General features: G+C 42.6%; 1 long non-coding RNA gene across 5 annotated transcripts; it reads left to right on the top strand.

The window, feature by feature from the left end:
- LOC114013472 (uncharacterized) lies at positions 1-25,000 on the top strand. 5 transcript variants are annotated; one of them, XR_008747932.1, is made up of 5 exons: positions 827-1,089; positions 10,382-10,465; positions 10,539-10,650; positions 16,486-16,631; positions 24,823-25,000. It is a non-coding gene; the product is annotated as an uncharacterized LOC114013472 (long non-coding RNA). The 5 variants fall into 5 exon arrangements; XR_008747933.1 differs by lacking the exon at positions 10,539-10,650 and adding an exon at positions 12,544-13,650; XR_003556472.2 differs by lacking the exons at positions 827-1,089; positions 10,539-10,650 and adding an exon at positions 1-201.
- Positions 25,001-25,495: the final 495 nt, after the last annotated feature.

Consider the following 25,495-nt stretch of genomic DNA (forward strand, 5'->3'; position numbering starts at 1 on the left):
GGTCCTGCCTAGCGGTCTGGGGCTGCTTTGAACTACGTTCAGCTTCACACAAATCCGTGTGGCGGGAGGATCCCTGGCTACGGGCAGCAAGTGAGTCAGCTTGCTGAAGTGCACGGCAGTGAATGGAGCCTCGGAAAATGATTCAGCGCCTATAAATAAACCCCGGCTGACGCACTTAGGCCTCCTCCTCAAGGAACAGGGGTAAGAACATGACACCAAGCTAAACTGCTGAGCAAGGAAGCAGCCCCCTGAGTTTGAAAGCTCTGCCTTGACGCTCCTCATGTTTCCGTGTCTTCCCCAGTAAGTCATCTGCAGCCTGAGCAGGTGCTTTAAGGCCGTAATGAAGCGCCGCGGCCGCGGGAAGCAGCAGCCCGGCTCGGTGTGGCCGCTCCCGGCGGGCCCGCTGGCACCGCCTCACCTCCCCGTGCCCGCGGCTGCGGCGCCCAGCAGGCCCCGGGGGCGGTCGGTGTTTTGCGGTGTCTGTACCAGAAAGATCTTCCCTTTATTTAGACTTGGTGGCCCGTGCAGCTGCGGGGACCCCGCCGGCAATTAAAAACCTGCCGCAGAAATCCAGAAGGCGGCTGTTGTTGGAAGGCGCAGCTCCGCCCTCAGCCGGGAGCCCGGCCCCGCTCTCGCCGGCGCCACCGCCCCGCGCCCCTCCGGGCGAGCTCGCCCAACGCGGCCGAGGGAGACCCCTGGCGGTCGCCGGCGGCGCCTGCTGCCCGGTGGGGCGCGCCGGGATGCGGAGGGCGGGCGGCCGCGCCTGGGGCCCGAGGGGCACCGGAAGGGGCAGGGGCGCTGGGGAGATGTCCCGTGAGGCGGGGTGCCCGCGGTGGCGCGGCTGCGCCGGGGGAGCCCGGGGCACCGCCGTGGGAGGCGCGGTGCCGCCCGAAGGAGCGGGGGCGGGTGCCTCCGCAGCCGAGTACGGCCAGCGCGGCCTGCGGCGCTCGCCATGGGCCGGCCGGGGGCTGGGGGCGCAGCGCCCGCAGCCGCAGGCGGTAGCGCAGAAGTGCGGGAGCGAAGGTACAGGAGGCGCTTCTGTGGGCTTAGGCCACGGGGGCACTGCTGCTCAGAGCCGCTGTCAGGAAGGTCTGGTTTTCTTCAATGGCTCTCTTTTTTTCTTCTCCGCCCCCGCGCCCCCCCTTCCTACGCCCTCCCCCCCCCCCCCCCCAAGGGCAGCAGTGATGGCTTTTTAATGAGTTTTTATGCGCCTCTTGCTATTTTGATGGAAATCGTCAATTCATACGCTTGCCAGGCTTACATATGGAGAAAGAGCAAGGAGGTTTGGCGAACAGGCAGTTGATCAAAACTGTTATCTTAAAGAGAGAAATAGGGTTGTACTGCTGTGAATTTTCATTTTAGTATTTGCGATCCAGTCGCTGCTGACTCCATTATCCTAGGTCTGTGAAGCTACTCCGCTGTGTACTACAATAGTACACCCAGGGGCTCATGATCAAATCGAGTCTAAAAAGGAATTAAAACAGCACTAAGTCTTTTGAAATGTCCCTGAGCATTTCAGCATTCCCCTGCACTGTAAACAGGGCGGCCTTTCAGGAGAACAGGGAAGGGGAAGCCTGCACTCCTCTGCTGCCCCAGGGAAGGAGGGAAGGAGCAGCAGGCAGGCAAGGCCCTGCTCCAGAGGGTGAGCATGGACGTGCTGGTGGTGGCTGGTGGGTCAGCCCCAGGAAATGTGCCTTTCAAATACCTGCTTTGCTGATGTGTGGGGCAGAGCTGCGGCAGGGACTGTCATAGCAGGACCCCCAGCCCAGCTTGGAGGTGGGGAATGGGTGTTTTGGCCCAGCAGAGCCTGGTGTGTGTGTCCCCAGGAACGGGTCTGTGGTGGCCCCAGCAGGCATGTGACATGTAGCCCTCCCTGGGGACAGGTAAGGCAGGAGCCAGGGTGCCCTGTGCTCGGCACGTAGCGTTTGCCAGGCCTGGGAGCTGGGGCAGTGTTTTCTCGGAGGCAGTTAACTTGGATCTCACAGTCTTTTCAGCCTATCTTTTTCTTCCTTCCACATCTGTGATCAAATGACATTTTGCCAGTGATTAGAATGGCCATTCACACACTGATGGAGAGCATACTGTTAAGCCTATTAGACAATCATTGACATGGAGGCACACACTTAAATTACTATTAGACAAGGGTTAGACATATGCATGGATCTGGGGGAGATGTTGGCCATCTTGAAAATTATTATAATGCAAGGGCCAATTTTATATGTGATCTATCCACTCATTTTGAGGTGGAGAATTTCTTATGCCATTTAAAGAACCCTTCCCAATACACTGCAGGGCTAGTAAAGATGAAGCCATTTCTTTCAATAAATGCCCTCTGTTATGCTTTATAGACCAACGTTTCCCTTTCCATAAGAATCTGGCATTTGTAGTTTGAATTTCTGTCATCCTACTGAAGTAGCTACATTAGCTGTCCCAATACTACATTATTATGCAATACCTGCCATCCCAAAGTAGCCAGCAAACCACCTCTTTCTGCTTTTGAAAGGAGAAGTTAGATACTCTGAAGCGAGCTGGGTCTACTCAAAATGGGTTGGAAGTCTCATCACTGAGAGACTGCAGTCTCCCCTGTATTCACATTTCTTCCTGGGGGACCTGTGGTCTTGGCTTTGTGCTCACAGGATAGCTGCAGTCTGGCTCATTTCTCTGTTCTGAGTGATTGCAACCTGTTGCAGTTTAAGGCATTTCAAGACAAACTCTCGCTTGTCTCCTTAAAGCTGCCATTCTGGTATATAAGGAATTTTGACCAGGACTTACAGTCAATTTAGCTATGCATCTTGCCAGAACATGAAGCATCTTATTTGTAACAGACATTGTCATGACTCTGTGCATCTTAGGACAGAGTCCTGTTTCCATTTAAAGGACTGCAGGCTCCACATTTTTGCAATCACAAAAGTATTACACAGGCTGATTGTAAGGGAAACACACACCCTTCCCAAACAGTTGATATAAGTCTCCTGTCCTTTACTTAGGAATAACAATCACTAATACCATTACTTCGCTTGCAATAAACTATTTGGAAAACTTTCCATCCAGGTTCTCCTTGCCAGCTCCAGATGTTCTTGACAAGTAAAAAGCCTTTATGGAAGTTTCCAACAATTTGTGGTTTATAGCTTAGTTCTAGTTCTTTGTTAGGTATCTAAAAAAGCAATGGGATTTCTAATTTCTAATTAAATTGCCTCTTTGGGGGATTCTTTTATGAATACCAGAGACTATACTTCTCACCTACTGTTAATTTCTTGCCAGCTATTCATGCACTGTATTTTCTTGTTCCTTTTGCAAAAACATAAACTTCATATGAAAGTCCTAACTACTGATAGGTTTACTTGAAACCTTTCCTTTCTCAAATGTATTTTTTCCATGTAAACTGTACAACTTTAACAAGTGTCCCTGAGAGCTACATTTAAACAGCCTGTAATTTGAGAATGATAGCCTTTACCTGGGAATTAAGAAGCAATAGCTGAAATCTTCAGCATGCCACATGGCAGCTGAACAGCCTCTCGTTGAGCTACTGGACAAAGCCAGAGAAGGGACAAAAATACTACCACTGGCTTTTTTTTATCCTTGATTCACCAGATGTGCTCCAAAAGACTGAGCAGATTGGGTACTCTAGTAGAGAGAGATGTGCATACAGCTCATTTCTGAATCCTGGCAGACCTTAAATGTGAACTAGCTGTGTGTGATCAGCATTGCCAGGAAAGGGTTTTTAGATACTCAGGGAAATTTTTTTTCTGGAAAGATGTATTTGCATGCTTCTAGCGTTACATGGCAAATTAGATGGAGTTTTGAAGATCTCGATTTTGAGCACAGATGAATGAAATGGCAGTTAGCTGAAAATAAGGTGCTGGAAAAAAGCTGTATCCTGGTACTCAGTCCAAAGGATTAGGAAGACAACCAAACAGGAGATCTCTCAGGATCCCTGTGGCACTCAAATCCTAGTAACTGCTAAAGGTGTCATAAATCCTACAACTCCTAAAGGTAACTGTCATGATGATAGCTTTTTGTAAATCTACATCTTTGTCTTGGTTTCGGCTGGGATAGAGTTATTTTTCCTTTTAGTAGCTGGTGCAGTGCTGTGTTTTGGATTTGGTGTGAAAACAGTGTTGATGGCACACTGATGTTTTCCGTTGTTGCTGGGTGGTGTTTGTACTAGGGCAAGGACTTTTCAGTTTCTCAGGCCCTGCCAGCCAGAGGGCTGGAGGGGTGCAGGGAAACTGGGAGGGGACACAGCCGGGACAGCTGACCTGAACTGTCCAAAGGGATAGTCCATACCATGCTGAGTATATAAACTGGGGAGGTTGGCCGAGGCCTGCTGATAGTTGCTCGGGGAGTGGCTGGGCATCAGTTAGCGAGCAACTGTGTTGTGCATCACTAGTTTTCTTTTCTCCCTTCCCTGTGGATTTCATTCCTCTCCCATTCTCCCTCCTTTTCGTTATAACTGTTATTTTTGTTATTGTTCTTTTGTGTTTATTTTATCTCAATTGTTAAACTGCTCTTATCGCAAACCTTGAGGTTTACATTTCTTTCCGATTCTCCTCATACTTAATTACCAGCTGGGGTTAAACCACAACAGCCTTAATCTCCATGAGCAGTATATCTCCAGGTGTGAAGTGGAGGTAGTAGCATTTTCCTGATTCAAAGAGGCATTATGAGGATAAGCTAAATACAGTAAGTCATCTAGCGATAAGAACCAGATAATGGCATATTTTTTTCCAGGGAAAACAACAGGAAAAAAAATCTATTGGGTTCAATGGGCACAGGATTTTTCAAAGAGTCATTATTCTACCTGGACAATGTGAAAGGAAGAGAGCTTAACCCTTTTGCTCTTGTCTCTGGCAATTGCCATTCAAAGCTGGATCTGAAAAGTAGTTTCTTCTCTTCTGAGGCCAAAGGAGGGATCTTGCTCACTTTGGAACAGGTGGGAAGGGGGATTAGGTGTGCAAGGAGTAGAGAATTTCCTGGCAGAAATAAGAAATGGTGATAATGGCACTGCTTACATTTGCCTTTTTAACCTTGCCCTTTCTGGAATTTTTCCCTTGACTTGGCATTTCAGTCTCAGCATTGAAAGCACAGAGTATGCTGGCACAGAACATTGCCTGAATAAGTATGGAGGATACTGGCATAGTTTGCACTGGAGTATGCACCTGAGTGGGGATCAGGGCTCCCTGTAAAGCAGATGAACTGCTGGGAAGCAGTGACATTCATTGGCAGCTCTTGCTCCATTTTTTAAACTTTTCAGTTTCCCTTTCACATGACAAATTGCTGAATTGAAACCACAGATATACCATCCCTATATATTGAGTCACATGTTTTGTGGAATATGTAACGCCTGACACCTTCAAGGAGAGCTGTATACACCTGGGCACATTCACTAGTGCATAGAAAAAAGAAAATTACTTTGGTAATAAGTGCTGATAAAAAGGAGCTTGCAATGGGGAAGGTTTAAAACGCGCTAGAGCGAAATCTGAGCAGTTTTTCAGGAGACAAGACCGACTTTTTTCCACTAGGTGGTGGGAATCTGTCACCATCCAGAGCATAAACACTCAGCCCTGTCATCAACCGTCATTGACAACCTGGACAATCAAAGCACTCCCTAACACACAGGGCTACCCCACCGCCTCTCCTTCCTTGCCTATCCCTTCTGAAGAGTTTATAGCCATCCATTGCAGCACTCTGGTTGTGCAAGTCATCCCACCACGTTTCCATGATGGCAACTGTGTCATAATTTTCTTGCTGAGCAATGGCTTCCAGCTCCTGCCGTTTGTTGCCCATGCTGTGTGCATTGGTGTAGATGCGCTTCAGTTGGGCTATTGATCCCACCACCTTTTTTGGGGGAAACGGGATGTAAACTTCTGTGCCCCAGTCACCGGCACTGCCCTAAGGGTTTCTTTTATGCATGTGGGTGGATTGGGCACCGCTGCTGCTGGCCCTGCCCAGGTCCCATCATGTGCTGTGGTGTAAGCTATGTGCTCCTGGAGGCTGTCTCGGTTTCTGCACAGGTTCCCCCAGCTGAGGATCCCCCTGTGCGCATGGTGCCTAGTGGATTATGAAATTAAGCTGTACTGTGTAGTTAATGTGGCTGGGTACTTTCAGGAGAATTTTGAAAAAGATACTAACAACCAAGGGGAAAACAAAACAGAAAACATGTTAGCACCTTTCTAGAGAATGGCCATGAACTGCAGCACTGGTAGTGGTAACCAGAAGAGGGCCTGTTCAATTCTGTTTACTTTAAGGGGCTTTCTCACTATCTGTCCTTTCTCTGGATAAAGTGATTGTGCCAGGAAGCCCGGTTACACTTACCTCCAGCCTGACTGTCAAAAAATAATGGAGCATACAGTGGTTATTCTGAAACTAGTGTAAAATACTGTTCCGTGAATTAGCCATTCGTGTACTTGGGTGACTACTGAAGTTGGTGTACTTTTTCTGGGGTTTTTTGAGATGAATATTTGGTTGCTGCTCAACTGAAATCTAAGCAAACAGGTATGCTGGCTACATATACATTACGATGGGAAGACCAGATCAGAACTGAAATGCAGTGCTACAGCAATGAATGACAGAAAATCTTAAGTTAGCTGGCAATACTTAGACAGATAGAGCCACAATTAGTTTACTTTGCTCCTATTAAGTAAATTTTTTGTTCTTTTTCCTGGGTGTTTTTTACGGACTGCTGAAAACTACAGCAGTGGAAATGTTAATAAATGTTTTTTATGGACTGCTGAAAACCACAGCAGTGGAAATGTTAATAAAGGAGGCAGTTATTCCCTTTTTCTTTGATTTCTGGAGTGTCATTCAAAAAGTTAAGTTGTTTGAAGAACGGAAGACAGCCTCTTTTTTTTTTTTTTTTCCTGCTTAAATATAAGCAGTAGAAGCTCTGCATTCCACAGATACTCTGTAGTAAGTTCCAGAAATCCATTATTCATTAAATGTTACACCTAATTTTAGGTCTTTCATTTTGCAACGTTATCCTTCACCCTCAAAAATGTAGTATCACTTACATAAAAGTTAATTTAGAGGCTTTTGTTACACAGAATCACATCAGCAATCCAAACCATTTCTTCTCTGTGCAGAGACTTCCAGCCAGGACAATATTATTAAAATGCAGAAGTTACGGTACTTCTCAACTTTATTTGCTATTTAATGGTCCTGGTAAAGTACCGCTTCATTTGCAAATGCTTCCCATCATAAAAATGGAATATATCAACACTAAATTGTCTTGACTCAGCTAGCTTGGGTACACCTGCAGCAACATTATCTCAGATTGTAGTGCTCACCCAAGACAGTAAGCAACACAGGGGCAAACCTGTGCTGAATGTTGTACTGGAACATATACATTTCTGTGAGGACCTACACTAGTTAGTTTTAATTTAGGGTTCAGACAGCTTTACGGATCATAGAATCATAGAATGGTTTGGGCTGGGAGGGACCTTAAAGATCACGAAGTTCCAACCCCCCGCCATGGGCAGGGACACCTTCCACTAGACCAGGTTGCTCAAAGCCCCATCCAGCCTGGCCTTGAGCACTTCCAGGGATGGGGCACCCACAGCTTCTCTGGGCAGCCTGTGCCAGTGCCTCGCCACCCTCACAGTAAAGAATTTCTTCCTTATATCTAATCTAAATCTACCCTCTTTTAGTTTAAAACCATTACCCCTTGTCCTATTGCTAAAGGCCCTACTAAAAGGTCTGTCCTCATCTTTCTTATAAGCCCCTTTTAGGTACTGTAAGGCTGCTATGAAGTCTCCCCAGAACCTTCTCTTCTCCAGGCTGAATCAGGCATTTGGCTGCAGAAGAGACAAGCTTCAGAATCTATGGTACTAACTGCCACAGTGTGATTATAATCTCAGGGTTCAGGGCAAACTTAGTTCCAAGTTTACACCCAGACAGCCTACAGTTTCTTTTGTACATCAGTGAGCATATATGAAAGCATTTGCAAACTTTATGGTGTAACTTCTCTGTAAAGTGTAATGTAGGTTTACTCAGCACTTAAAGTAGCTTGAGTACAGCAGAAGACCACCAGGTCAGTGAGTGGCTGGAGCAGCTGCCCTGTGAGGAGAAACTTAGGGAAGAAGGGTTCTTCAGTCTGGAGGAGAGATGTCTTTGGGGGCACCTAACAACATCCTGTCACTATCCCTGGGGAAGGTGTCATGCAATGGAGCTAGATTCTTCAATGCATGGCAGGAGGATGAGAGGCAGGGAACATAAACCTGCCTCTTAGGCTATTTGTCATCTTGTGTTTGTATTTTATCTAGAACAAAGCAAATTCAAATTCAGTTGGTCTTGGGCATCATAATAAACCCGGAGGATGTACAACACAGTGGTAACAAGAGAGGTTCTGACTGGATACAAGGTAAATTTTTTTCCTATGAGGACAGTCAGGCACTGGAACAGGCTGCTTAGAAATGTTTTACCATGTTAGCCTTGGAGCTTGCCAAGAACCAGTTGGATAAATCCTCGAGGAGCCTGGTCTGAGCTCACAGGTGACCCTGCTTGAGCAGAAGGTTGGACTACAGATCTCCTGAGGCCTCATCCAATCTGAGTTATCCTACAATCTTGTTTGTTCCCATTTGTTGAAATTATTAATTCCTATATGTGTCACAAGACAGGTTTTCAGTCAATTGGTCTTTAGTTTGATCCACCACTGAAAGGCAATGGCCCAAGGTCGGTTTGCCAGGATGAAAGATTCCCAGGAGACTGTGAGTCACAGTATCATCACTGAATGTATTGTGGCAGTAGATGGTTTGTTGGAAAGTCTTCTTAGGGATTCCTCTAGCACACAGCACTGTGACATTGGAGCTGCTTCTCTGAACAGAGAGAAGCACAGCAATGGTAATCTAAAGAAATTATTTTTTATCTGTTCTTGCTTGTCTGATGTGATTAGGTGGCTCCCAATGTAAAGTGGTTGCTCAAGCAATTGACTCCCAGGTGGTACCTACCTTCCCTTTTCCTGTGTCTGTTTTTAGCGTAAGCTATTTGCAGTAGGGGCTATTTGTCATCTTGTGTTTGTATTTTAACTAAAACAAAGCAAATTCAAATTCAGTTGGTCTTGGGCATCATAATAAACCCAAAAAATAATATTCAAGTCAGGAGGATGTACAACACACCTGTGTATTAGTGGTAACTGGATGATGCTGTTCCAATCCCCTTAGAGGGAGAAAGAGATCAAGGTAAGCAATATGCCTGGAGGACAGAGCACTTCGTATGTTAGAATGCTGTAAAGCCAATCACCCAGGCTGGCAGTTTCAGGTCTGTGGTTTTTGTAACATACACCACTACTGCAAAAGAGGAATTTCACCTCTGAGCTATGAACTGAAGAGAAAATCAAAAGATAGGTAGAATGCGCAAAGGAAAGTTGATGGAGGAATAACTGTACTCTCCTAATTCCTATATTCTAAGTGGCTATCCATGTTTGAAACAGAAAATGGTAACACCTGTTCAAAGAAGAGTATGAATGTGGAATAGAAGGTGAAAGCATGAAATGAGTCAATAATAATAATCATAATGGTGTATCATTTGTGTGTGCGTCTGTGTTTTCTGAGAGGCTGAAAATTAAGAGTTGGCACATGCATGAGTTGAATTACTAGGTATGTGTATGTGTCTGTGTAGACCATTGTGATGCTTTGGGAGCTGCAGAAATAACATTTAAAAAGTGAAAAAGTATCTATTGTACTCCTGGATAAGGGAGCCAGTGATGGCGCACTGGCAGCTTTCATTCTAGCATCTTCTGATTTCTGAACACTTGAAATTGCAACTGAATATTCTCTTGCTCTAAGCTTTTTTATATTACAGACAGACATATCCATGTGTATGGGCATACCCAAATGCACACATGCAAACTATATTAAATTCAAGAACATCTAAACAAATAAAATAATAAAATAAAAAGGTTATTGCTCCGCCAAATGCCTTTGATCTTACAGATACAGTTGCAAAAACAGGTTAAAAAAATCCAGAAGTGTAGGTTAATACAAACATAACATTTGATCTTAACATGTACTTTTTTAGGAAAAGTGATCACATTTCATTTTAATTAAAAAATGCTTCTATCCAATGGAGGCAATTTTGCACTGGTCTGAAAGATTGCTTGGCAAGCATGAGACAAATCCCAAGTTTTACCTGTTATATCTGACACTGAATTTAACACACAATGGGAAACTGCAGACTCAACAGGTTATAGGACCAATTTTCTTACATTTCAAGATTCAGAGTCCCATAAATCTCTTATCAGGCTTCCTAAATTAATGATTACAAGAAATGTTTTCACCTACTTTTATACTGAAAAAAGTTCCTCTTCCAATTTCTATCAATTGTCTTGCTACCATGAAGCCAAGCTGAATAATTTAAAAATTATTTTTATTTTTTAATTTAATAGGCCTTCTGGTCTTAATCTTACCATGCAAATGAAGAGAAACACCTGTACCTGCAGAGAGTGAGCATGACTTTAACCTATTTACAGGTAATTGGATTTTCTGTCTTGTTCTATGAGTTCTCAACCAATACCAATAATAATTTGAAACATTTTTGTATAGATTTTCGTCATGTGTAAGATCACAGCCACCAGCCATCAAGCAAAGCCAGAACAGACATGCCTGCTGATATCAGTTGCTCGAATACCGAGTGCAACATTGCATCAAGCCTTCTGTAGATTTGCATGGCATTGTGATGAGTACTTTTTTTTTTTCTTCCTTACATCTGAGTTAGTAAAAACTTGCATTTATGTGCATTGCTTCCTTCAGGTAATGTTTTCCTGTAATGGATACAATGGGAGTTTTGCCACTGACTTTAGAATTTTTCACCCAGTTATGCCTAGAACTGGGTCCAGATATATCCATGGAGAATCTGGGAAACTTGCCCAGTGACTGAAGCTGAATCTATTCTCCCTGGGAATGTTTGTTCTGCTTGAATTACTGTATTCCCTAAATGGCACAAGAAAATGTCAGTTGAGGCAACATACATAAATAGCCTTGATTAAGAGTTGGATCTTCTGTATCCTGTTAGCAATGCTCTAGGTTGCCTGTTTTATACGTAGCCCTGTGGAGACAGCACTCAGTCGTGTGTGAACTTCAGACCCCATGAAGTCAATGAGCTTAGTTTGGACTTGTCCTCCCCACTCCTCATTCCCCGGGTGAATGCACAGGTAGCTGCAGGGAGGGTCCTGCTGCCTTGGGGATGGGTGGCAGGGTGAGTGGTCTGCCCAGCATCGTGCCTCCCCTAGTACCTGCAGCAGCAGCAGCAGAGAGTAATGTTTCTGGGCTTACCCCATAAACCTCTGGCCTCAGAGCTGGTGAGGGAAGGTATGAATAATATTCTGGATCGCTGTCCTTGGCTGACATTTAGAATTTCTTAAGATGCCCTATGGCACGGGTGCTATTAAAAAAGAACAGTGTTAGAAAGAAAGGGAGAAAGAAAATGAGTCCAACAGAAAAGGTGAAATGAAGAATATGACTGTATTACTGGGACAGGCATGTGAAACAGGAACAGAACAATTGCAGTGCAGACCAGATTGCTTTATGCACTGTCAACGCTCATCTGGGATATCAGTATCGCTCACTCTTCAGTAGAAAACTGAGATAAGCAGGAGGTTTCATCATGTGAACCGACTTAAAGCAAACTTTGCAGTACTTTCTCAGTGCACCTGCTCATCTATTAAAAATATTTTGCAAGGGCTTAAAGTCCTGGAAGACCTCCAAGTCACTTTTGATGTGATTTTTGGGCAAGTTTTAATAATAAAAAATATTTTTATCATATAAATAAAATCATTCTTCAGATCTGAAGTTTGAACCTTTGCCTTTTTTCTGCTGTTTTGAAATCCAGAGACTGTTCAAAATGTATTAAAATGTTCAGTGCTGTGGAGAATATTTTAGCATCCTAAAATCTCACTTGGGAGTGTAGTTGCAATTATTCATTTTATTGATATTTTGCCAAGAAATTATTTCATAAAGATTTTTAAAGGTTTGGAATATCCAGCTTTATATATGCATGAGAATGAGTTGTATATTTAAAGCCCTGGACATTATATGTACTACTGTTAGTCAAATTTAAAAAAAAAAAAAAAAGGCAGGCTGAGACTGATTCTACTTTTTTCAAATATACTTTAAAAAAAAAATATGCTATCTTGGTATTAATGGGATTTTTATCCAAAACTGAATTATACTTTATTGGCTACAAATGATAAACAAAGAGGAAGTCAGGCAAAATCACCAGTAGGCCTGTGTGGATAAAGAGGGAGCTCCTGGACAAAATCAAACATAAAAAGGAAGCCTATAGAAGGTGGAAGCAAGGACAGGTAGCCTGGGAGGAATACAGAGAAATTGTCCAAGCAGCCAGGAATCATACTGGGAGAGCTAGAGCCCTGATAGAATTAATTCTGGCCAGGGACATCAAGGGCAACAAGAAAAGCTTCTGTAGGTATGTTGGTGATAAAAAGAACACTAGGAATAATGTGGGCCCTCTCTGGAAAGAAATGGGAGACCCCATTACCCATAATGTGGAAAAGGCTGAGGTACTCAACTTTTTTGCTTTGGTCTTCAACAGCAAGTACTCCAGCCACACCGCCCACACAGAAGGCAAAGGCAGGGACTGGGAGAATGAAGAACTGCCCACTGTCGGAGATCAGGTTTGAGACCATCTAAGGAACCTGAAGGTGCATAAGTCCATGGGACCTGATAGGATGCATCTGTGGGTGCAGAGGGAACTGATGGATGAAGTGGCTGAGTCACTAGCTATTGTATTTGACAAGCTGTGACAGTCCAGCGAAGATCCCACGGACTGGAAAAGGGGAAACATAACCCCCATTTTTAAAAGGGGAAAAAAAGAAGACTTGGAGAACTACAGGTTGGTCAGTCTCACCTCTGTGTCCAGCAAGATGATGGAGCAGATCCTCCTGGAAACTATGCTAAGGCACAGGAAAAATAAGGAGGTGATTTGTGACAGCCAACATGACTTCAAGAAGCGCAAATCATACCTGACAAATTTGGTGGCCTTCTATGATGGGGTTGCAGCGTTGCTGGATAAATGAAGAGCAAATGATATCATCTACCTGGACTTGTGCAAAGCATCTGACACTTTCCCATACCACATCCTTGTCTTTAAACTGGAGAGACACAGATTTGATGGGTGGACCACTCAGTCCTTATCAGTGGATAAGGAATTGGCTGGGTGGTCACACTGAAAGAGTTGTCATCAGCTTGATGCCCAAGTGGATACCAGTGACAAGTGGCATTCTTCAGGGGCTGGTATTAGGACCAGCACTGTTTAACATTGTTGTCAGTGACATGGACAGTGCAGTCGAGTGCACCCTTGGCAAGTTTGCAGGCGACACCAATATGTGTGGTACAGTTCACATGCTGGAGGGAAGGGATGCCATGCGGAAGGACCTTGGCAGGTCTGAGAGGTGGGCCTGTGCAAACTGTATGAAGTTCAACAAGGCCAAGTGCAAGGTCCTGCATGTGGGTTGGGACAATCCCAAGCACAAATACAGGCTGGCCAGATTATAGATTGAGAGCAGCCCTGAGGAGAAGGACTTGGGGGTGTTGGCAGATGAGAAGCTTGACATGACCTCGCAAGTGTGCATTTGCAGCCCAGCAAGCCAACCGTATCCTGGGCTGCATCAAAAGAAGTGTGACCAGCAGTTTGAGGAAGGTGATTCTCCCCCTCTACTCCACTCTCATGAGACCCCACCTGAGTACTGAGTTCAGCTCAGGGGCCCCCAACATAAGGATGTGGACCTGCTAAAGCGAGTCCAGAGGAGGGCCACAAAGATGATCAGAGGGCTGGAACACCTCCCCTGTGAATACAGGCTGAGAGAGTTGGGGTTGTTCAGCCTGGAGAAGAGGAGGCTCTGGGGAGACCTTATGACAACCTTTCAGTATCCAAAGGGGGCCTACAAGAAAGCTGCAGAGGGACTTTTGACAAGGACATGTTGTGCTAGGACAAGGGGGAATGGCTTTCAACTGGAAGAGAGTAGATTTAGATTAGATATAAGGAAGAAATTCTTTACTGTGAGGGTGGTGAGGCACTGGCACAGGCTGCCCAGAGAAGCTGTGGGTGCCCCATCCCTGGAAGTGCTCAAGGCCAGGCTGGATGGGGCTTTGAGCAACCTGGTCTGGTGGAAGGTGTCCCTGCCCACGGCAGGGGGAGTGGAACGAGATGATCTCTAAGGTCCCTCCCAGCCCAAACCATTCTATGATTCTATGATCATTTTTGTGTTAGAATAAGATGTTGAGTCAGTCACAGTATGCAAACTGTTACAAAAGAGAGAAAATTGGTACATTAAGGACAATTTAGCTGCAGGTTATTGCTTTACAGTGTTTTTCCATCTATGCTTATTTATTTAGAAATAGCTAAGGAACTCAGTCACTGTAAGCCTAGGAATGCCTTTTGAATTTTAAACAACAAACAAATGAAAATAGCCATTTCAGTTTTATAACTTTATTATTTCTCCATGCCATCTATTTCTAAACTGGCAGTTTGAAGGGTCTGCATATGTCATGCATATCCAACATTCTGAGCAACCTTAGTCTGGATGCAAAATGGCACAGTTTAATGGAAATTCCACTTTTGGTATCACTTCCTGCTCCCTAACAAATGTAAGGAAAATCTGTCCTCTAATACCAGAGATATTTTCTTTTTGTTGTATTCTCTGAATTTAGTGGCAATTAGATAGTAACTGTCCAGGCTAAAGTTGTTCTTCCTCAAATACTTCCATAGAGCAGAGCTTGCACAGAGCAGCCACAGAGATGCCTGCTGAGTTCCCAAGGATCTTGCTGAATGAAAGATATTATATCCATGGAAACTCCCACTTTGGGAAGACAAGAGACATCAACTACCAGTTAGGCAGGGATCCCTAACAATGTGCATCATCACAGTGACACAAAGCAACTGGAATGACTTGATATGTCTTATCAGATGTAAAATAACTTTACACCAGCAACATCCAGTGTAATTCCACTTTTATGGGCTGAATTATTGGAGTTGCAGCACAAACAAACCAGCAGGCTGCAACAAGGCTTTTACCATCACTCAGATTCTACTGTCCATGCTGTATCTCCTTCCTCCAGAAGCCAGGCCACACCACTCCTCCTCCATCCAACCCCCTCTCCCACCATCCTCAGTGCTATTTAACCACTTAGCAGGAACGAGCTACAGCTGCACATCATCCACACCAATCAACCTGCTGCCTTCCAGGCAAGGCCACAGCTGCATGTTATCAATGCTGATCAACCCACTGCCCTCATTCCTCTACAGGCATTGTGCTTTTAGTCTGTAGAAAGATGATTTGAACAGGGAGGCTACAGCCAAAAGAGATGGCTGTCAATTAATAAGCAATGTTGTGTTTATTATCACTTCAGAAAATTTGGGAAGGGCTTAATTACTTGTAATATAAAATGAGGCCTATTCATCAGTGCCCTGTGTAAGTTGTAGTTGTTTGGCCAGTGGAAAGTGGATGTTGACTGTTACCATTTAGTGTTGTTGGCATTTTATGCTAGCAGCGAGCAGGTCACTCTGGGAAATGCTGAAGTGGAAGAGATGATGTAAGTAAAGTAAAACATGTATGAGCTAGGGAGAAGGAAATGTCCTATAAAGGAAACACCTTCATATTACAATATATATGTTTGAGGTTCAGTTTTGCCATTCTTTCCCAGGAAAGCATCAATTAAATCCCATTTTTGTAAGCAAGGAAAATAGAATATAACTCTTCATATTGTTTTCTAAATTTTATTGGACACTTAACCAGTAATCTTAGGAGCTGATCCTGCATCATTTCCCAGTGCCCTTGAAATTCATCTATTCAAAGGACAAGTATATTCAGGGAAAAAAAACCAGAAATCTGATATTTTTCTGCTAGAGGTCTGCAGAGTTTAATCATTAGGAAATCCACTAAAATTCATGGCCTTCTTAGCAGATGCATAGATAACAGCTGCTGTCCCCCCAGTTCTTGAATCTGTGCAAGAAAAATATAAGTCTACTTAGTAGCAAGAAATAGTAATTATGCTGACAGTTTTTCTATTTGGAGTTATGTTCTGTTTCTATCAAAATCTTCCCAAGGCTGTGGAAACTTTTTCCTACTTCTATATAAGCATTCATTTTCTATGGTTATATTTAATATGATATGTTAATTTTAACAATACAATTGTAGGAATACTTGAGAAATTGGTGCTTTTTAATTTTTCCTGTTACTTATTTTCATACATGAAAAATAATTGTGGGTTCGAAGTATACCTATAAATCAGGTAAAACATTCCTGTGTTTGTAATTCTAGAGAACAAAGCATAATCACTAGTTTGTCTGTAATGAACAAATATGCATGGGGTTAGAAGGAAACGTTTTTCAGTACCAAACAAAACCATTTTAATGGAAAAGAGAAAGAGATATATGTCAGTATATTGGGCTACTGGAATTATACTTCACAGATACTTTAAACTCTGATTACAGTATTAAATTCATATTATAATCTTTTTTTTTTCCTTTCTTCAGAATGTCAGCCTACAGAGGCCAAGGTATACCTTGCAAATACAGATTTAAGTATTAGACAAGAATACGAGGACTACATGATTAAGCAAGTACTAGTTAAGAGAGAATCAGCATCGAGTGATGTCCAGGACACATCCTAAGAATAGCAGGTAAGTTAGATCCCCTCTCCTCCATGCCTTGTGAGGGCCACACAAGAGCAGCCCAGGCTCAGCCTGATGCATACCTGTGTAGATGCAGCAGAGCAAGGTTGGATGGCAGAGCACTGTAGTCTCTGTAAGTTTAAACGTCCAATGACATGTATCTTGCATGTCATTGAACACAGAAAAACAGTAGCCTCTGGCAACATTATATTAAAGGAGCACCTCAAGAATCTTTCTTCTTTTGCTCCACCAGTTATGCTATAAAAGAAGTATCTACCGTGTTGGAAAGGATTCAGTCCATTTGTCCCTGCTCAGCTTCACAGGGTGGTGTAATTAAGTAAAGCTGCATCCCCTCCTTGGCCAAATGCAGCACAGGTTCAGAAGTTTCTTCCTTTGCTGGGCTTTTTTGGCTACTGATTCAAGAAGTCCACATGTATCTTTTTAGCTCCCTGCTTAAGACAAAAGTTATATGTCTGTTTGGCCACTTGCACTGGGAGACTGGCCCTTACCCCAAGAACATGTAGGACAGTCTTCTAATGTAAACTCTTTTTGAATTGCATCTTTACCTGGCTTTTTCTGAGTTGCTTGTGTCCTTCTGGACACTGATATGAGAAAGCAGGGGAGGACAAAAGTGATGGCTTATGGTTAGAGCTTTAATACGAAGTGTGGGGCAAAGCTGGATGATTCTGGTCCTTATCAGAAGATAAGGATCTGTACTTACATGGGCAGTTCAGCAAGCAGAGTCAGAAAGCAGCGTTTGTCTTCAAATATCTGGAAGAGACTGCAGACAGAAACTGCTGTCACAGGAGCAATCTAATATTGAGGGAAGGTTTGTAAAACCAGGTGCTCCAGCACTAAAAAAACATCAATGCCAGAATGAAAAGCTGCAGGTTATCTTAGTTTTTCTGTCCTATTTTGTACATGTTTGTTTTGGTTTATCTTCACAAAACATAATTAGATTGCAATAGCAATAGCAGCAGCTGCAGTTGCAGTGCCTGTAACTTTTCCTTTTTGCCCCTGAAATAGGACAACCACTGTCCTCTAAAAGGCAGCATAAAAAAGCATATATGCCTCCAAAAAGAAAACATATAATTAATGCTTAATACTTTCTATTGCTAGTACTTTCATTTCCCACCTTTGCTGTCTGTGCCTTTGATAAAGAGAACAAAAGATTTTTAGTAGTAGTTGACAGTAAGCAGGCTTCAGTACCAGAACTGACAGATTATATACAACTATTGAATTTCTTGTTGTGAGAGCTGTGTTAACACTTCTAGTTCTCCAAGTCTGTGCACTGCATCAAAATGAATCCAACAGCTCTAAAGGACAAATATATTCCTTTCCAGATTTGAAGGGAGTTTTGGTCTGTGGACTTCAGTAATATTCTGACTGTATCTGTCTGACCACCACCAAACTTTTAAAGTGCTTTTCCACTTCATAGGCTCTGCAATCTTGTGCTTCTGTGCTCCCCACACACCCCACCACAGTGGTAGTATTGTTACAGCCAGGAGGCCTAGGCACGTAAAGTAGGCAAGGCTTGCAAGGAAAGGTGACATCTTTTACCAAAAGCCTGGCTACAGTTGGAGTGGCTGAGAGTGGCACAACTGAATCTAGATAAGTCCACGGACTGCTCTGAGGGAATTTCAACAGGGAGAGGCGACTCAACCTTTAAGAAAGACTGAACAGCCATCAACAGGCTTCAGAGTGGTACCCTCCTACACTTTTAACCTACATAGAGAAGAACTTCATCCTGGAGCTTCAAGCTCTCCTCATGATAGGGAGAAAAAGTCTAGGTATGTGTCCCGCATCCCAAGAGCGTGTTTGACCCACTGTAGTACCATATCTTTAACTTTGTGTTGATTCGGCAGTTGTGGTCAAGAATGTTTACCAAGCCATTCCATTAACAGTGCAGAAGAAATGCCTGGTCTCTGGGTCCCAAAAATGTGGGGGCTTCTCAGCGCTATCAAAATTAAGACACATCTCACCCTGCCCAGAGATAGGCACTAAAGTATCCAGGAGAAATTGTTGTAGAAAACCCTGTGCTTATAATCTTGTGCCTACTATGGCAACTTTGCAGCAATATTGAGAAGTCATCACACATACTCCTGGTCTTGAACCTTAACCATAAATAAAGTAGTTCTGCTGTTTTTAAATATCTCCTTGCAAAATATTGAAATAAATAGTTAAAGAACAGTATTGTTCAAAGATTAATTTGCTGCTGAGATTGTTTATGCAAACTATAACTTCTGTCAAGTACTTTACTGTTTTAGTGAATCATATTGCAATTACATGTTTCCCCTTAGATGACAGTAATGAGCTATGCTACAGGAAATTGCCTAAATGGAGAATTTTATGTAGGCTTCCCACAAATTTATAGAATATATCATGGAAATAGTTTTCCTATGCAGCTGAGAGACACAAGTCTTCTCCTTCACCCCAGTTTTATACTGTTTTAAATCTACTGACTTCAGGAGAGTTATGCATGATTTACCCAAAAATGGCTTTTATCACCAAATGAGAACAGAATCAGGCTTCTGATTCTGTATCAGAATCAGTAATGAGGCACCACATTGCTTTCTTTGCTCTTTTAAAAAATTGTTAACGTAGTCCCTTGTGACTCAGTGGAATAAAAGCATTAGCAAACATAGAGTCTGATCTTCCATCTCTACCTGGGATCTTGGGAATCTCATCAGTCCATTGAGGATTGTATCATACGTTTACGCGTCTTCCACTTTTGGATATAACTGTTAAAGTTTTTGGCTTACATCTTCACTTCTAGGCATCTTGTTCCTGATGCCTCTACATGCTACATAACTGTAGCATGTAGAAATTCCCTTTGTTTTCTTTCTAACTGCTCTTTAGAAAGCGCTGTGGAAACTACATTCCGAATCTCATCTGAGCATTAGCTTAGTGCTGCCTCCGATACTGATCTGGCCCCATGTTTGTATGTGTTTAGTATATATACTTTAAAGTTACTGCTTTTTATATTTTATCTTTGGTCAAAATTCTTACATTCTGTTAAAAAAATTGTCAGAGTTTGAAGAACATAGGCTATTAGCAGTCACATTTCAGCAACAGAAACTTTCCATTGTCTGAATAGGAAAAAGTTCCCAAATGGTCAGAATAGCGAGGTTCCATGTATATGATCATTTTTAAGATACTTCCTGGGATTTCATTTTGTTTAAAGCTAAGTATTGTTCTTATCTTAATAAAGACATCCTGATGCTGATAATCTTCTAATGCAAAATCTAAATTTGCCTCTACTGAAGTCGAAGATATTTTCTGTATGATGTATCTGCCTCTCAGCAAGAATAGCAGTCTTTATAGCTTACTGTTTTCTGAGGAAAAAATGACAACATGTAGATTATGGAGTGCAATATTTTAAGATTTTCAGCATTATCTTGTGCATACCGGTGAAAAATGCAAACAATTAAGTTACCATTTTTATGACCCACAGACAAGCCTTCAGCCTTGCTCAGTATATCTAACTTTACTAATTGCATTCCTTCTGCAGTACTTCTTATATAAATGTTTTTCTGCATTCACTACAAGGCCATAGGTTTTGATAAAGCTAACCCAAGTATGTGAGCACAATTTCTAATTAGTCTTTTAGCACTGTGTCTTTTTATAGGTTACCATATAATTAATTAAAATACTGATGTCTCTTGTTCTGGAATAATTAAACTTAGTTCAGTGAGAGACAGCTCTACATTCTGCCTGGATAAAACCGTAAGAAATAGCCAGTCTTCATAAATACATATACTAGACCCTGTCTGCAAGGAGACACATAGCCTACCTAGCATTTTGATAATTTCTTACTGGACCCCATAAATAAATTTATTTAAAGAGATTTTATTTCTGTGTGCTGCTTAAAATGATTTTCTGGGATACTTTTGTTTACACACAATGCATCTGTGGATCAACCTATATTTTGGTTAATTTTTAGGGACTAACAATGTTAAATTGTGTGTATTTAGAAGCAGAGAGCATGAAAGAAGAAGAGCAATATTTTTTACATGATGAAATTATGTTATTTTTATTAGTAGACTACTCATGAAAGAGCATGTAGAGCTCTAAGCATCTGGTTTGCTGGCTGCAGAGCATCCATTTATTTTTATGTTGTGCAGCCCAAGTATGATATTGCAGGTTGGCAAGAGATTAAATGTTTTATGGGAAGAAAATGATTCAATGAAAGCTGACCTGTAAACATAACCCCACTGCTGAAAACATTAGTGATACTGATCCGTGAATTGCAGCAGAAATTGTGAGTATACTGAAAAGATAAAGTGTTTTTTTTCTCTTGGGAGAATAGGTTTCTTAAAACAACAGTGACTATTCCAACAGGGGATACCAGGTCCAGAGTTGCCTCATTTAGATATTAGCTAGGCCTCAGTGTTACTCATCTCACATCACATATTTTTCTAATAATGGGAGGGAAGGTTATGTGGGAGAAAGAAAGAAACTTTCATGTGGCTTTTTTTTTTTTTCTTTTAGTAAGTGGCATCTGTTTGAACAAATAATAATTTTGGAATGCTGTAATTAACACTCATGGAAAGATACGGATGCATCAAATTAAGCGGGGTGGTAGCAGCGCCAGTGAGTATCACTATATGATACTTTCAAGGTTAAGATCTAGACTTTGCTGTAGTTTTGCCAGAATGCTGTGGTGAAAGTGTTCCTGCTGGGTGCCTGATTCACACAGGTTTTTCCCTTTCCCTGCTCCACCCCCTTTTCTTTAAAGTTTCAGCTGTTTCTGAGAATGAGACAAAAGGAAAAGATGTTTTTGCTAAGTTAAAAAGAATTTTGGCAAACTTTTCTTCTGACCAGGTCTTGAATCCCTAAGTTTTGAGAACAGCTTGGAATTGGACAGATAGCAGTATTTGCGGCCAGAGTGGCCTTACGCAGTGCAATGCTACTCCAGATTGATCATATTTCTGAAAGGTCTCAGTTTGTACATGCTTGGCAGAAACATGTAGAGTCAAAAGATGTCGCTAGAACAGTCTACAGGAATCCTGTCTGATCAGAGCCCACAAGCACCTAAATTTACCTATAGGATTATCTTGTTCTGAGTCTCTGCTACTACACGTTTTCTGCCTGAGAGAACTGGGACCCATCTCCTGCCTAAGACACACAAAAAACACAGTCTAAGCACCATCAGGCCTAATTCCTATGGGAGATGTGGAGTTGCATGATCCAGTCTCTGCCCTCAAACCTGTCTGCACATTTTTGCAGACAACTTGTGGCAGAAACATCCCCAGGAACCTGGTCCTCCTTTCTGTGCTCCAGAACTGGCTCCCCAGCAGGAAAGCACTCTAAAAATTTGATGCAATATTGCGTTATTGCTCCATGTCCCACCACTAATGACAGGCAGTGTGAGGGAGGAAAAAGAGATGCTTTCCCCTGTCCTGCTACTTAGTCCCTGTGGCCCTGGTGCTGGGAGTGTGGCGAAGGGTGTCAGTTCTGCAGCATGAGAGCAGTCAAGCAGGTTAAGAGAGGCAGTATTTTCAGTCCAGTAAAGTGTGAATGTAATGGACCAGGCAGGAACGCAGACAAGGAGAAGGGACAGGAATGCAGACAAGGAGAAGGCAGAAGTAGCGGTGCTGCTTGTCAAAAAGGGGCTGGGAGCCCTGGAGCTATACTATCACGTTTCTTCTTGATCACATTCCTTCTGGCACCACAGATTTTGAACAGCTTTTCTGTGAAGTCAAACTTCAGCAGGACCGAAGTGAGCAGGGGGGGTGGAGAAAGGCTGGTGGAAGAGCGAGGGGCTCCAGCACAGGTCTCATCTGTGCCCTGTGTCCTGCCGCTCAGAGAAGCAGAGTCGCGCTACAGAACTTTCAGCAAACAATTTCGTCATGTCTGAATTCAGGGCGGTGCATGCTTTTCATGTCTGAGAGTGAGGGGTCGGTTGGGGGATACTTCCAGGAGCTAGTTTATCCTCTCATGGGAAGCAGCAGCTCCGGGGCAGGCAGTAGGGGACAGAGGGCCAGGGAGAGTTATCCCACCAGCGAGAGCCCGAGCAGGTGAAGGAGGTACAGTGGGAGGCAGAATAGCAAGAAGCATGGCAGGAGCTGTGCCAACTGAACAACTCTGCTGTAGCTAAAGAGCAAGTGATAGTGCAGATACACAAAGGGACTGAAATTAAAACAACTTGAATTCTGATTGTCAATCTACTGATTATTTTACTTCCTGGATGCTTGATAGTGAAATGCTACTGTTTTCTTGAGATGACTTCTTACATGCAAAATATCTGGAAAATGAAATCTTAGACTCGCCGATATCAGTATAAATTTTGGCACTGACTCCATTTGGATTAACATTTTACCCATACTATGTAATGAACGGAGAAACATATAACCATGAAGAATTGTGTTTTGTGACTTACCTAACTAGTGTTTGAGATTTAAGAATGAACTGAAAGACCAAAACAACAGAAAAGCTGACATGTAAATAATAAAAAGTTAAATGTGGGACCAGATATATCTGAAACTAGACGGTGATTAAATGACAGAACTCTTGAGGTTATAGACTGAGTACAAGATTCTTGTGCAGTGTGATCACCTAGCCCAGATGTCTGAAGGGCAGCTAGAGAGATCATCTTTTATTAAGCAACTCCATGCACCAGATGCAGTCAGCAATGGAGCCTGCCATGAACAATCAGTGTGTGGCATATGGGGTCATGGCTGTGAGAGGCTGTGGTGGTGTACTGAAACGAATGTGGTGTCATCCACTGGAACACCCAGCGACATAAATCATAGGAAAAGACATTTCCCAGATGTCACCTTGTGCCATGATTGCTTCCTGCTATGCTACCTCACACATGGCCCCAAGAGCACGCCAGTGTAAATGTGCGTGCTTGTTGTGTATTGGATATGGGTTGTTTCTCACACACTGAAAGAAAAATATTAGACCTTACATGTCTTCCTTGTACTGTTACAACTGTTAAGTTTCCAACATCCCATATTCACAGACCTTTGACTCCGTGATGCAGCTGTCCACGCTAGAGAAATGAGGGACCTTCGGCATCCCAAAGCATTCCAGCGTTGACTTCTCTGGAGTCTACCTCTTGCTTTGAAACAGGTTAAAAGTTTTAGCTAAGATAAAAACCCATGCATCTCTGAACAACTTCTGTTTCAAACACTTATGTTTGAATCTTCGTGAACTTGTAAGAAACACCAGTCTCTCCTCTAATAAAATTACAGTGGGGAAATTTGCTGAAAAATTTGACTTATTTTGTTTTATTTCATGACATAAAAATAGAAAAATCCTTATGACAGAAGTCTGGCCTGACTTCCATATGAAGAGTATTTAGCTTACTCAGGCGCAATGGAGTGACTATCAGGTCCCACCAGGAATTAATACAGCCAAAGCCTGTTCCAGGATGAGACATGAGTACCTAATTTCATTTACATGAGTTTTATCCTACTCCAACTACTATGCTGAGGAAAATAGCACTGCTATATAGTTCAGATTCTGGGTTAACTTCAAAAGTAAGTCAAACTGAGTATAGAAGGACTATACATTGCTGTAGTATGAACTGTCTGTTGCATCTTTATTTTCCTGTGTTCAGTTATCTAATTCCTTTCTACACACTTTCATATCAAGATACAGTTCTGAATGTAAAAAGCTAAGTTTATGTCATTTTTTTCCAGTTTGGTTGTGTCTTCCTATTTTTGGTGAGGTTATTTAGGATTATGAGTGCCCTTATAGCTCATGGCCAATCCAAGTTTGAAATTTGTTTCTTTCATTTCTACATTCATTTGTTCATTCTCTCATTCATTTTTCCACTGCAAAGATAGTGCCACCCGAAAAGTACAGACATTTGGTTAGCAATCTGTTTTTATAATCATTTAAAAGTTGTAAGCCCCAATGCCACTGGCTTTTCTGTCCAGTGCCTCCTGGGACACTGGTGACGCCTCCTTTCCTTGTTGCTTCGTGTAGTCTAGGTTAGATGGGGAAAACCTCTTTTGTACTTCATACTTTTGTGGAATTAACATTTTTGTGGATACAATTCTTTCTGATTTAACATCTATCACAAAATTGTGGCTGATTTCTTCGAGTTTTCCGATCCTGAAATTCTTGTGGAGCAGCAATGTATGTATGAGAGAGAGAGAGACAGCATGCATGTACTGGCATTGCATACTACATGTGTGTATAAATAGAACTACTTAGCTCTAACCAAGACACACTAATTCTTTTATAGGAGGTATGCTGTGAAAAGTAGAAGCCAACAACTTGGGCTGCCCTCCAGCCCCCAAGGACACTTCTCATTCCGTGGGTACATGCGTGACTTCAGTGGAACTAATGGCATTACAGCAGGAAAATATGGACTGGTGTGAGAATGATTCGAGAATCATGATTACCATGTGCCTTTTAGCAAGGTAGGAATTTGTGTGTAGTTATAGACCAAATAATTCCACTATGGTTCATCTAAACATACTGGCAAAACATTCATGAGAATAGTCATTTGGAAAAATCATGCAAGCATTCCATGGTCAGTATTTCTGCAGTGGTCCCCTGAAGCCCTCAGGTCATTTGCTTTAACTACTTTGGAGGCCATCTGGGAGCTGCTCTAAATCAGAAGACTGCAAAAACAGGGATTAAACTGAGGGGGGGCGGGGCAGGGAAGGGATTAGCATAGAGAATTTGGTATTCAACATTTAAACATTTAGAAAATGGGTTTATACACAGCAAAGGACAAGTTGTTTTTGTTAATGACAAGGATATAATGCCAGAAGTAATTTATTATTTGGTTTTCTGGTGGTTCATCTTAGATTGGAAGTCAGTGATAAAAATTTGGACCATGCTAAAACAGGCTGTTGATAGAACCAGTATTTAGATTATAAATGCTCAGGAATTAGATAGTAGAATGTTGA

Source organism: Falco peregrinus, chromosome 6 (genome assembly GCF_023634155.1).
Source record: "Falco peregrinus isolate bFalPer1 chromosome 6, bFalPer1.pri, whole genome shotgun sequence".
NCBI lineage: Eukaryota > Metazoa > Chordata > Aves > Falconiformes > Falconidae > Falco > Falco peregrinus.